This window comes from Equus caballus, chromosome 19 (genome assembly GCF_041296265.1).
Source record: "Equus caballus isolate H_3958 breed thoroughbred chromosome 19, TB-T2T, whole genome shotgun sequence".
NCBI classification, from domain to species: Eukaryota; Metazoa; Chordata; class Mammalia; order Perissodactyla; family Equidae; genus Equus; species Equus caballus.
In genome coordinates, this window is record NC_091702.1 from 2,268,661 (window position 1) to 2,281,848 (window position 13,188).

The window sequence follows — 13,188 nt, forward strand, 5'->3', positions numbered from 1 at the left end:
AAAAGAACAAAATCGTCCCATTTGCAACAACATAGATGGACCTTGAGGAAATTAAGTGAAATAAGCCAGATAGAGAAAGACAATCTCTGTATGACTCTACACATATGAGGAATTTTAAAATGTAGACAAAGAGAACAGATCAGTGGCTACTAGGGGAAAAGTGGGGTGGGGGGTGGGCACAAAGGGTGAAGGGGTGCACCTACCGCATGACCAAGACACAACGTACAACTGAAATTTCACAAGATTTTAACTTACCCTTATCTAATAAATTTTTTTCAAAAAAAAGAAACACTAAAGCATAAAAATCAATGGTGCAGAGAACACCCATTTACCCTTTACTCAGATTCATTTCTTGTTTACATTGTACACAATATGCTTTATTACTTCTCTGTCGGTCTCTATCTCTAACTTGAGACAGTTTTCTATCTCCTCATGACTTTATCTCCTAAATATTTTATTATTTTATAAAATATGAATATTCTCCTATAAAATGAGTGCAGTTATCAACTTCAGTAATTGTAAACTTCAAAACAATATAATAATACAATGCATTTTGAATGGAGAAGGAGTATAGAATCGAAGATATTTGTAGTACTTTGAAGCAATTCCTAAAAGAGATAGAAGACACCATGGTATGAGGATTTGACAAATATCATTGGCATAACTTCTAAAATTCTGATGTATAAAGAGAAGGAAAAGCACCTTATTATCATAATTCCTATTTTATAGTTTTTTAAGAACTGTTCCCACATTCCACATATTCTTTACAGCCCCTGTGACATCTTTTCTCCTGAGACTATAGATTAAAGGATTTAGCACAGGAATGAGTATGGTATAAAAGACAGATGCCATCATGTCCTTCTCAGGGGTATGATAGGAGCTTGGAAGCATATAGTTGTAGATGCCTGACCCATAAAAGAGGATGACCACAGTCATACGGGAGGAAAAAGTGGTTAAGGCCTTCTTTCGGCCCTTTGCTGAGTTCATACTGTGGATAGTGAGCAGGATAAAAGAATAGGAGCTTGAAATGACTGTTAGAAGGATGAGAAGCATAAGGACACAACAAAAAGTACATGATTGTCTCATAAAGGGAACTGTCTGAGCAAGAGAGATTCATTACAGCAGGGACTTCACAAAAGAAATGATGGATCACTCAGGATTTTCAGAAGGCTAAGGTTATGGTGACACATGTGAGCATGAAGTCAGCCAAAGACCCCAGAAACCAGCACCCAAATGCCAGAAGGATACATACCTTATGGTTCATGAGGATACAATAATGGAAAGGATAGCAAATGGCCATATAACGATCATAAGCCATGGCAGCTAGAAGGAAACATCTTGAACCTCTTAGTGTCAGATAGCAGAAAATTTGCATCCCACATTTAGGGGCTGAGATATTATTCACACCTATCACCTGGTCTATAAGCATCTCGGGCACAGTGACAGAAATATACATCATGTCCATGAGAGAGAGCTGACTGATGAAAATGTACATGGGGGTGTGGAGGTGGTTGACAGAGTGTATCAGAAAGATCACGATGGTGTTTCCAGACAAAGGTATCAGGAAAACCACAAAAATGACTACTCAAAGAAGAGCTGGGTGTTTGGATTCACTGAAGATTCCCACAAAGATCACATCTGACTGTCCAGTGTCATTGGCCACCTGGGTTGTATTGTCCATGATGTTTCACCTAGACAACCAGTGAAAGATTTGGAGTGAGTTAATCACTCATGGAATATAACCATCCAATATGATTTAACAAATATTTACTGAGAGTTTGTGTGCTAACGTTTGTGTACACCCAGTTACTGTGCAAACCAGAGGAAGGCCCATGGGCCTACAAACTTGGAGATTATTACTTCTTATGAATTATTAATTTACTAGAAAACTAAGAGTTTACAATGATGGGTCTAAACAATTGGTAACTTATTTGAAGTTGCCACAGTTCAGGTCATGATGTTTCCTAATGATAGATAGTGTCATCTATAACAATCCGTAATATACGTTGGAAATTTGCACAGCTACTGACAAGCAACCACAAAAGCTAAATTGTTGAAATAGGAGAAATAAAAATTCTATTTCTAGAATTATTGTTATAAAAGCCTAAATTAATTTGATCTCTCTGTGTTGTGTATCCAAGTAGAATATTAAAAAATATTATTGGAGGCATATACCCTGTAAGAAAGATTTAGAAAGTAACTGAAACATAATTTGGGGAAAGTCTATACCAAATATTTGAACCCCCTGTGCCCATAGGATCAGGCTGTCCTGTGAAGTATTGTGGTTGTGTAGTGTAAGCAATGCACCCCCAGAAACAGGTCAGGTTTCTCACACCTGACTGGCCCCTTAAACCCCTGTGGGGCATGAAGGGAACAGCCCAGAATCTCAGCCCAACTGCAACCACAGATCCAACTTTATCTCTAAGCAACATTTTTCTCTCTACTCTCCGTAAAACAAAGGATAAACTTAATTTTTGACCTCAGATGTGGTGAGGATTGAAGAAAAATAATGAAAATGCTTAGAACATCACCAGTTACAGATGACTAAACACATATAACTTAGTCTAAAGAGTTCACATCTATGCTAATTATTGTGCATGAACTATGTAAGAATTGACTGTCATTATTTATTTTCTTATGATGAGACACATTGCTGTAGTTTTTCAATTTCAGTATCTATTCATGCATTTAAGAACTTAGACTTGACAAATTCTACAGTCCCAATCAATTTATATAGACTTGTGTGTATGTTTATGTATTTTAATACACACTTATTTTATGTGAATATAGGACTTTCAGTGTAGGACTTAAGCGAATTATGTATATATTTATTTATTTATTTTAACCATAGTTCAGAGCTCTATGGAGAACCTCATCTTGCTTCTGTCTAGTATATGCTGCTCCAAGTTGCAATTCATTTCTTATAGCTCTAAATGTCAGACAGAAGAACTTGGATTTACATGGTCACTGCCATTTACCAGACAAGGCTTTAGCTGTTTTCTTTTCCCAAACACCATCTGCTTTAATGCACATGTCAGTTAATTTCTCATGGAAACTGAAATGCAGAGAGGAAAATTGAATAACACTAAGATGTCTCTGACTCTAATTCACTGTTTTCTGCACTATCTTGCTTGTCACTGGCTGTGCCTGTGTTAGATGCCATAGACAAATCAAGAAGACATTAAACTTGGTTGCTTTTAAGGAGATCACAGTCAGTCTATTCAAGGACAAATATTATATGTTATTTAAAGCAGAATTTTAAAAAAGTTACAAAGTAATAAAAAAGAGAAATATACACGAAATACGTTTGGCTTTTCTTAAATCAAACAGTAATAGCTTCTTATACATTTTATCTTACAGAGATTAAAATTTTATAACTTTATTTCCTGACATATCAGATGTTAAAATTCAAAAGCCCTTGTCAAGAAGAAGAAGATGTTGACTCTTTTTTATTGGAAGAGTTTAGAAGTGGTTATTATGCAGTGATGTTTCAGGAAGAATAAGTTTCAAATACATTTTATACTCATAGTTTTCTGTTAGAGTATTAGATTACTAATAGTCCTGAATTTTGAAGTGCTGAAACATAGACAACACTGCAAATAAATTTGATGCCTTAATATAAATATCCAACAAATATGGGACACGATGCAAAAAACCCCTCTTTCAAATCTCCCCCTCACTAGCAGATGGAAGCTGGAGTGCTTTGTGCAAAATTTAAAAAGAGTCCAATAAACTGTAAAACTGATCTGCTGACCGAGTCTATATGTGTGACCAAAGTGAAGCTAGGACCTCAACAGTGACTGGTCCATGTGCAGCCTGCAAAGCTGTGGAGTGAATAGAGGGAGAGAAGGAGACTCTGTGTGTAGCACTAGGTGGGCATCTGATGCACTTTGGTAAATGGGTATGACTATGATCAAGCCACACCAAACAGCCCCCTCGGTACACCAGACAGACAAGGGAATGGTATCTGTACCACACAAGGCAACTTGCCTCCTTGTTCATGCTAACTCCTCTCATTCCAAATGTCTGAGTTTCATGTAAGCAGTTTAATGTATATTTAACTTGAGAAGTTACTAATAGTGGTGGTAGAATAATATTGACATTTTATTTGAAGCTGAGAGTATCCTCGCATGTGTCGTATTGCTTTGCCATATTTATCTTGTTCAAGAGCCTATGATGTATTTATTCATCTTATTTTCTCCTTTTACAGATTAAAGGATTCAGGTTCCTGGACCACCTGCCTAACATCACACAACCAAGCTGAGGACAACCCTACCTCAGCCCTAGAGCGGGACCCACAGGCTGTAACTCTTCCTCAGACATCTTGGGGACAGCACACTCCTCCTTCGCCAGTCTACAATTTGGGTTTTAGTCAGTTCACTTTAGTTTCAACAGGAAAACATAAATATAATTGAGACATCTGTTTCAATGTTTTAACTATGAGAATTAATCTTTCTCAAATTAAAATCAGTCACTCTTCCCTTGCAAAATTTCACTCTCATGAAAAACATCATCCAATAATATAAGAAGAATATATATTCTCTTTCTTCCACCAATAATTGGAAATTGAAAACTCGTTTCCTAATAAGACTGAGTAAATAAGTGTTTTATAAAAAGTTTCAGAAGGAAAAGTGCATATACTATTCTCACTAAAAATGGATAACAGGGAAAAAATTGAGGAAATTGTGTGAAGCAATAGAAAGATGAGAAGGGGAACAGGTCAACAACAGTAATTACCCTTTTGCTGCTGCAGCTCTGTCTACCTGTCTGGTTGAACCCACCATCAGAAGACTCTGTGAGCCTCATCTAGATGGGCAAATGGAGGGCAGCCGGGTTAAATGCATGAAGAGAAGTAGGAGAGGGACACCATCACTGGTTTTACTCTGCCCATTAGAGGAGTGGACTAATTTTTCTGCTGATACATCCCCTTGGGGCTTTGAAGAAGCATGCCATGTAATTAATACAGCTAAAGATGGTAATAGATTTCTCAATGGCATTTTTGTGGTTTTCTTTTCATGACTTTTAAGTTTTTAATTTCTAATGAAGTATAGTTGACAAACAATATTAGTTTCAGTTGTACAAGTGATTCAACACTTGTACAAATTATGAAATGATCATCTCAATGTCTATCTATCATCTGTCACCATAGAAAATTATTACAATATTATTGACTACATTTCCTATGCTGTACATTACATCCCTGTGACTTATTTATTTTATAATTGTAAGTTCCAACGTTTTAAGCTCCTTAAACTATTTTGTCCATTCTCCCATCCTCCTCCCCTCTGACAACCACAAGTTTGTTTTCTGAGTCTCTGAGTCTGTTTCTGTTTTGTTTTGTTTGCTCATTTGCTTTGATTTTTAGATTCTACATATAAGAGAAATTATACAATAGTGCCTTTCTCTATATGACATTTCATAGATGTGGAAACAGTCTAAGTGTCCATTGATGAATGAATGAATAAAGAGATTTTTGATATGAACCCCTTATCAGATGTATGATTTGCAAATATCTTATCCCATTCAGGATGTTGTATTTTTGTTTTATTTATGGTTTCTTTCATTGTGAAAAATCTTTTTAAATTGATATATTCATGTTTGTTTATTTTTGTTTTCGATTCCATTGCCTGAGGATATTGTCCAGAAAATATTACTGAAAATGATGTCAAAGAGCTGGTTGCCTATGCTTTCTTCAAGGAGTTTTATGGTTTCAGGTCTTACATTCATGTCTTGCATCTATTTTGAATTTAGTTTTGTATATGGTTTAAGATACTGGTCCAGTTTTATATTTTTGCATGTAGCTATTCTGTTTTCCAACACCATATATTGAAGAGACTGTCTTTTCCTCATTGTATATTTTTGCTTCCTTTGCCATAGGTTAATTACTATCATGGTATGGTTTTATTTTTGGGCTCTTTATTGTGTTCCACTGATCTATGATATATTTTTATGCTGGTACCATATTGTTTTGATTACTATAGCTTTGTAGTGTAGTTTGAAATCAAGGACCATGATACCTCGAGCTTTGTTCTTTTTTTCTCAAGATTATTTGGCTCTTTGGGCCAATCTTTTGTGGTTCCATATAAATTTTATCATTCTTTATTCTAGTTCTATGAAAAATGCCATTGGTATTTTGATGGGGATTGCATTGCATCTGTAGCCTGCTTTGGGTAGCATGGACATTTTAAGAATATAAATTCTTCCACTCCTTTAGCACAGTGCATCTACCATTTATTTGTGTCATCTTATTTATTTCATAAATGTCTCATAGATTTCAGATTACAGGTCTTTTGCCTCCTTGGTTGAATTTATTCCCAGGTATTTTCTTATGCAATTGTAAATGAGACGGTTTTCTTATTTTTTTGTTAGCTTTTAATGAGTGTATAGGAACACAACAGATTCCTGAATATTAATTTTGTATGCTGAAACTTTACTGAATTTATTCATTAGTTATTATAGTTTTTTGGTGGAGTCTTTAGGGTTTCCTATATGTATTATCATGTCATCAGCAAATAGTGATAGTTTTACTTTTTATTTTCCAATTTGTATGCATTGAACTTCTTTTACTGGCCTTAATGCTGTGGTAGGGCTTCCCATACTATGTCAAATAAAAGTGGTGAGAGTGGATTTCCATGTCTTGTTCCTGATCTTAGAGAAAAGGCTTTCAGCTTTTCATCACTGAGTTTGATGCTAGATGTGTGTTAGCCAAATAAGGGTTTTATTATGTTGAGGTATGTTTCTTCCATACCTACTTTGTTGAGAGATTTTTCATAAGTGTTTTTGAATTTTGTCAAATTATTTTTCTGCATCTATCATAATCATAGATTTTTTAACTTAATTTTGTTACTGTGGAGTATCATGTTGATTGATTTGCAGATGCTGAATCATCCTTGCATCATGATATATGATCATTTTAATGTATTGTTAAGTTCAGTTTGCTAATATTTTGTTGAGTATTTTTGCATCTATGTTGATCAGGGATTATATTCATAATAATTCCAAGGACAAATTACAATATTCACCTTATTAACAGTCCAAAATTCTGGGGTGCCAAAGCAGTAGACAACACAAAAAATAAGTTTGATGCTTTAATATAAATATCCAAAACATCTGGGACACGTTGCACTAAAAAAAAATCTTTCTGTCAAATTCCACCCCTACTTGCAGATGAAAGCTGAGTTCTGTGCAAAATTTAAAAACAATCTAATAAATGCAAAAGGCACTTGCTGACCAAGTCGATATTTGTGTTCAAAGTGAAGCAAGGACCAGCACGGTGATTGGCACATGTATAGAACTAGAAGCTGTTTGGGGAATGAATGGAGGGGGAGCAGGCAGGCAGGCAGATGTGGGGTGCTGGGCAAATCTTTGTCCCACTTTGGTAAATGGGCAAGGAAGTGATCAAGTCACACGGAACAGCCCACTTGGGAAACCAGAGAGACAAAAGAATACTGTCTGTACCAAGAAAAGCAACTGGCCTCCCTGCTCCTTCTTACTCTTCTCTGTCCAATTCCTTGAGTTTCATTTAAACAGCTTAGTGCATACTGAACTTGTGGAATTATTCATAGTAGTGGTAGAATAAAACTGAATCTTTATTTAAAGCTGACAGCATCTCAGCAATTGTTCTATTGTTTTACCACATTTTATCTTCCCCAAGACCTATGTGGTACTTACTCATCTTATTTTCTACTTTTACAGATTGGAAAATCCAGGTTTCTGGGGCATCTGCCTAATATCACACAACTAAGCTGGGGGAGGACTCATGTCTCAGATTACATTTGGCACCCAGAGCCTGGAATGCCGCCTTAGTTCTCCAGGAACACAGTCCTCCCTGCCCAGTCCACACTGTGGGCGTTAGCCACTCACTGTCAGTTTCATCCGGGAATCATAAATACAATTGAGACATTTATTTCAGTGTTATAACTACCAGAAATCATTTTCAATCAAAGTAAAATAAGACCTTCTTTTCCTGTAAAACTTTAGCTCAAGAAAACAAGCATCATCCAATAATACAAAAGGAACATATATCCTTTTGTCCATAAATAATTGGAAATCAAAAACCCATTTCCTCATATGTTCCAGTAAATAAGTGCTATATAAAAGATTCAAGGAAAAAGACACATTTTCTTTTCTCCACAAGAATAAGTGATAAAGGAAAAATTGGAGAAACATTGGCAAGAATTAATAGAATGTGTCAGAAGAAGAACAAGTAAAAACCAATAATCACCCTTTTACTCCTGTGGTTTTGTCTTCCTATCCGACTGAACCCAACATCAGAGGATGGAGCAATCTTCATCCCGATGAGCTAATGGAGTGTGGCTGCTGTTATCTCTATAAAGAGAAATAGTAGAGTGACAGCATCTGTAGTCATTACTATGCCCATTAATGGAGTGGATGAATGTCTTCCGTTGATAAATCCCATATGGGTCTTTGAAGAAGAATGCAATTAAGAGAGCTAAAAAAGCTGATAGATATCTCTTTTTCTCTTTTCTAGTTTTATTCTTGTGTCCTTTAAAAAATCTTTTATCATAAACTAGAAATATTCACCAATATTAACAATAATCTCAAATCTCACCATCATCAATACAAATCTTATCCATGAAATATTGTAAATATATAAATTGTATATAATATATACAATTATATTTATACATATTTAATAATATATTAATACATAAATGTATTTCTAAATTATTATTTATAATACAATTTATAAATATATTATTTACACAATATAGTATATTGATATTAATACATAATATTGTATATTAACATATAATATTATATGTTAATATATAATGTATTATATCAATATAATAGTGATATAATATAACAATATAAGTTATAAATATTAATATTTATAATTTAAATGTAATTAATAGGTATATTAATATATAAAAAGATAATATGTAAATATATAATTGTATTTTTATATATATATAAAATATATAAATTGTAGTTTATACATAGCCTTAGCTTTTTTCACTTTACAACATATTTGTATTGTATGTATGTATATGTCCTCATTTAAAGTTCAAACTTATTTTGTTGGGTATTGATACTGTTCTTCTCATCTTTCACAGGTACAGACTATGAAACTCATTGTCTAGTTGATGTGTCAAAGACAGTTTTACTAATGCGTTCAGCAGTTGAGAATAAAATTAAGGTGGTCTCCTTTACATCGTTGGATCAATCTTCATTAGGTTACTTATTGTCCTTTCTTCTGTCACTCAGTTCTAATCTGTGTTGCTTTAATGTTACCTTGCATTTTAGGGTGTTTTTTTTTTTAATTTATATGTTAAGTGATAGTTATAGAAAAACATAAAACAAAAAATTGGAAATAAAATTTAAAAATCAACCATAATGCAATCACTCAGACAAAAATCATGCCTTAAATATTATCTTTCTTTCTTTTAAACTACAAATATGTATGGAGTGTGTACCATGTATCAGGCAGTTGAGATAAATGAGTGAACAACACAGAAACAAACCCACCGTCACAGAACTTGCAGCCAAATTCTTCTGAACCTTTTTGCATCTCAGTTTCCATGAAAAATTGATTGCTATAGACAATAAAGCAGATGATGTTTGCAAAAACACATAAAGCCTTGTCTCATAAATGGCAGAGCCCTTCTAAAGGCTAGTTCTTCTCCCTGATATTCAGAACAGACGGTAGGAGCTTTAAGGAGATGAAGTTGGAGAAGCATGTACTGGACAGACATGAAATGAGATTCTCCATAAATCTCTGCTTAAACAGGGTTAAGGTAATAAATATGTAGTACATGTTTATTTATACTTATATATTCATATTTTATAAATTAATATAGATCTTATATGCATTTATTTAAAGTCTGATATCATAAATATTATTGTCCAAGACTACAGAATTTATCAAATCCAGATTCATTTTTTTGGAACTAGATATTTTTTATGCTTTATTTTTTAAGAAAAGTTTCCACACATTAAATATTTATCATGCTCAAGCTCAGTGATAATATTTGGGCTGAAAATGTGATTAGTAAAAATTTTCTAAAAAATGAACATATATATATTTGATTAGTGTATCTGAAAAAACTTGCCTTAATGTCAGAGGAAATTTCACATCTAATTCACAACTTTAAATTATGCAGTACAGTGTTATTAACTGTTAACTATAGTTAACTATCATTGCCATGTTGTACATTACATTCCCATTTACTTTAGAAATGGCAGTGTGTAGATTTTGGCTACCTTCACCCATTTCCCCCACCTCCTACTCTTTGCCTCTGGCAGCCCATCTGTTCTCTGTATTTATGAGCTTTTTTTTCAGTAAGATTTCATTTTTTATGGCTGAACAGTATTTCGTTGTATATACATCTACACACAACTTTTTCTTTATCCGTTCATCCACTGATGGAAATTAAGCTTGTTTCCATATCCTAATTATTGTAAATAATGCTGCAATAATCATAAGGGCACATATGTCTTTCTAAGCCAGTATTTTCATTTTCTTTGCATAAATACCCAGAAGTGGAATTACTGGATCCTATGGTAGTTCAGTTTTTAATTTTTTTGAGAAACCTCTATACCATTTTCCATAGTGGCTGCACCAATTTATTTTCCCACCAACAATGCACAATGGTTCCCTTTCTACACCTCCTTGTCAGCATTTGTTACCTCCTGCCTTTTTGATGATGGCCATTGCAACAGGTGTGAGGGGATATCTCATTGTGGCTTTTATTTAATTTCCTTGGTGATTAGTGATGTTGAGCACCTTTTCATGTTCTTGCTGGCCATGTGTATGTCTTCTTTGGAAAAATATCTATCCGGATCTTCCACCCATTTTTAATTGGATTGCGTTTTTTATAATGAGTTGTATGAGTTCTTTATGTATTTTGGCTATTAACCCCTTATCAGATAAACAATTGGCAAATATTTTCTCCTATTCAGTAGATTGCCTTTTCATTTTCCAAAATGTTATATATATTAATAGTTACTAAAACTGGTGAGTTGAAGCAATGCATCTCATATCATAGGTCAATAATATAAAAATCATCTCTTACATAGATTCTGTACAATAATTGCTATAGATATTAAGTCTTTAAACTAAGAGTATATGCACTCATTGATCTGTAACTGTATATGTACTTATTGATCTGTAACTGGTAATGTTTCTAGCAGTTTTATTATTTTACCTCATTTAATCTTTATTACATCCAAGGTCAAACATTTTTATCCTCTTTGTAGAGTGGACAGAGGAATGGTGGGTACAGGATAAGGTGAACCCATAGCCACAGTCGAGCCTCAGATTTTGGACTCCTCACTTGGTGACCCTAGGATATCTAAGGGTTTGGTCATTGGTGAGGACCCCAACCTGCTACTATTTATGTGTTCTTGCTCCACACAACCACAGAGCATCACATCATGGTACAATGATACAGGCAAATGGGGTACAAATTTTTGGTATAGACTTTACCCAAATTGTGTTTCATTTACTTTTGAAATCTTTATTATATGAAATATACCTCCCAGATTTTTAAGATCTCTGTTGAATACTTAAATCAGAGAACTTGATTCACTTCTGTCTCCTATAACAAAAAAATCTAGAAATAAGGTATTTTATTTATCTTTTTTCAATGATTTATTTTTTGTTTGCACAGGTCAGTGATTTTGCAGATTTCCATACTTATTGATAAACAACACTATCATCAGGAAATCTCATGACCTTCAACTGTGTCAATCTTACTATAAGTTACTGATTTCCTTGACATGCAGTTGAGGATTCTTAACTGAGGATTCTTAGTTTTTTGGTAAATATGTTGAATTACAGATAATTTACAACCCTTAAATCTGAAGGCCCATGGAACTTCCTCCTGTTAGCACAATTGGTTTGGCATGCACACACACACACACACACACACACACACACAAGCTCACAAAACATTCATTTCAGGTGATCATATCCCATGAGTAATCTATCAATGTCAAGCTCTCCTTGACTGATCTAGGTGAAATCTCATGGACAACACCACTTGGGAGGCCAACCACACTGGAGAGTTGGATTTAATCTTGGTAGGACTCTTTAGTAAAACCAAGCACCCAGCTCTCCTTTGTGTGGTAATATTTATGGTTTTCCTGATAGCCTTGTCTGGAAACGCCATTCTGATCCTTCTGATACACTCTGATGCCCACCTCCACACCCCTATGTACTTCTTCATCAGCCAGTTGTCTCTCATGGACAAAAATGTACATTTCTGTCACTGTTCCCAAGATGCTCATGGATCAGTTCATGGGTGTGAATAAGATCTCAGTCCCTGAATGTGGGATACTGATGTTCTTCTATGTTACACTAGGAGGTTCAGAATGTTTCCTTCTGGCTGCCATGGCCTGTGACTGCTGTGTGGCCATCTGCCATCCACTCCATTATCCTATTCTCATGAACTGCAGGATGTATCTCCTTTCAGTCTCTGGCTGCTGGTTCCTGGGAGCTGTGGATGGCTTCCTGTTCACACTTGTCACCATGACCTTCCCCTTCTGCAGATCCTAGGAAATGCATCATTTCTTCTGTGAGGTGCCTGCTTTAATGAAGTTTTCCTGCTCAGACACCTCTCTCTATGAGACACCCATGTACCTGTGCTGTGTACTCATGCTCCTCATCCCTGCAACAGTCATTTCAAGCTCCTATACTTTCATCCTCCTCACCATCTACAGGATGAATTCAGCAGAAGGGTGGAAAAAGGCCTTCACCACTTGTTCTTCTCATGTGACTGTGGTCATGCTTTTTTATGGGGCTGCTGTCTACACCTACATGCTTCCCAGCTCCTACCACACTACTGAGAAGGATATGGTTGTCTCTGTCTTTTACACCATACTCACTCCTGGTCTAAACCCTTAATCTATAGTCTTAGGAATAAGGATGTCACAGGGGCTCTAAAGAAAATGTTAAACGTGGGATCTATCTTTCAGGAAACTATAAAGTAGGAAACTTTGGTACCAAAGGTTTATTTTCCTTCTCTCTACACTTCAGAAGTTTAGGATCTTATAGCAATGTTATTCCTCAGATTCTCATACCATATGTCACCTTATATTCATCCCTTTTGCAGGAATTGTCTTCCTGTCCTGGAAAGCTCTTCGGTTTTACACTCCTTTGCTCAACCTTACCAGGTTACAGAACCCATAAGCACAGTACCAGGCCAATATTTCCAAGTGGCT

At 35.1% G+C, this 13,188-nt stretch overlaps 2 pseudogenes; one reads left to right on the forward strand and one right to left on the reverse strand.

Annotated features, from left to right (window-relative positions):
• OR2T127P (olfactory receptor family 2 subfamily T member 127, pseudogene) lies at positions 724–1,681 on the reverse strand (annotated as a pseudogene).
• Positions 11,995–12,957, forward strand: LOC100070069 (olfactory receptor 2T5; annotated as a pseudogene).
• Positions 12,958–13,188: the final 231 nt, after the last annotated feature.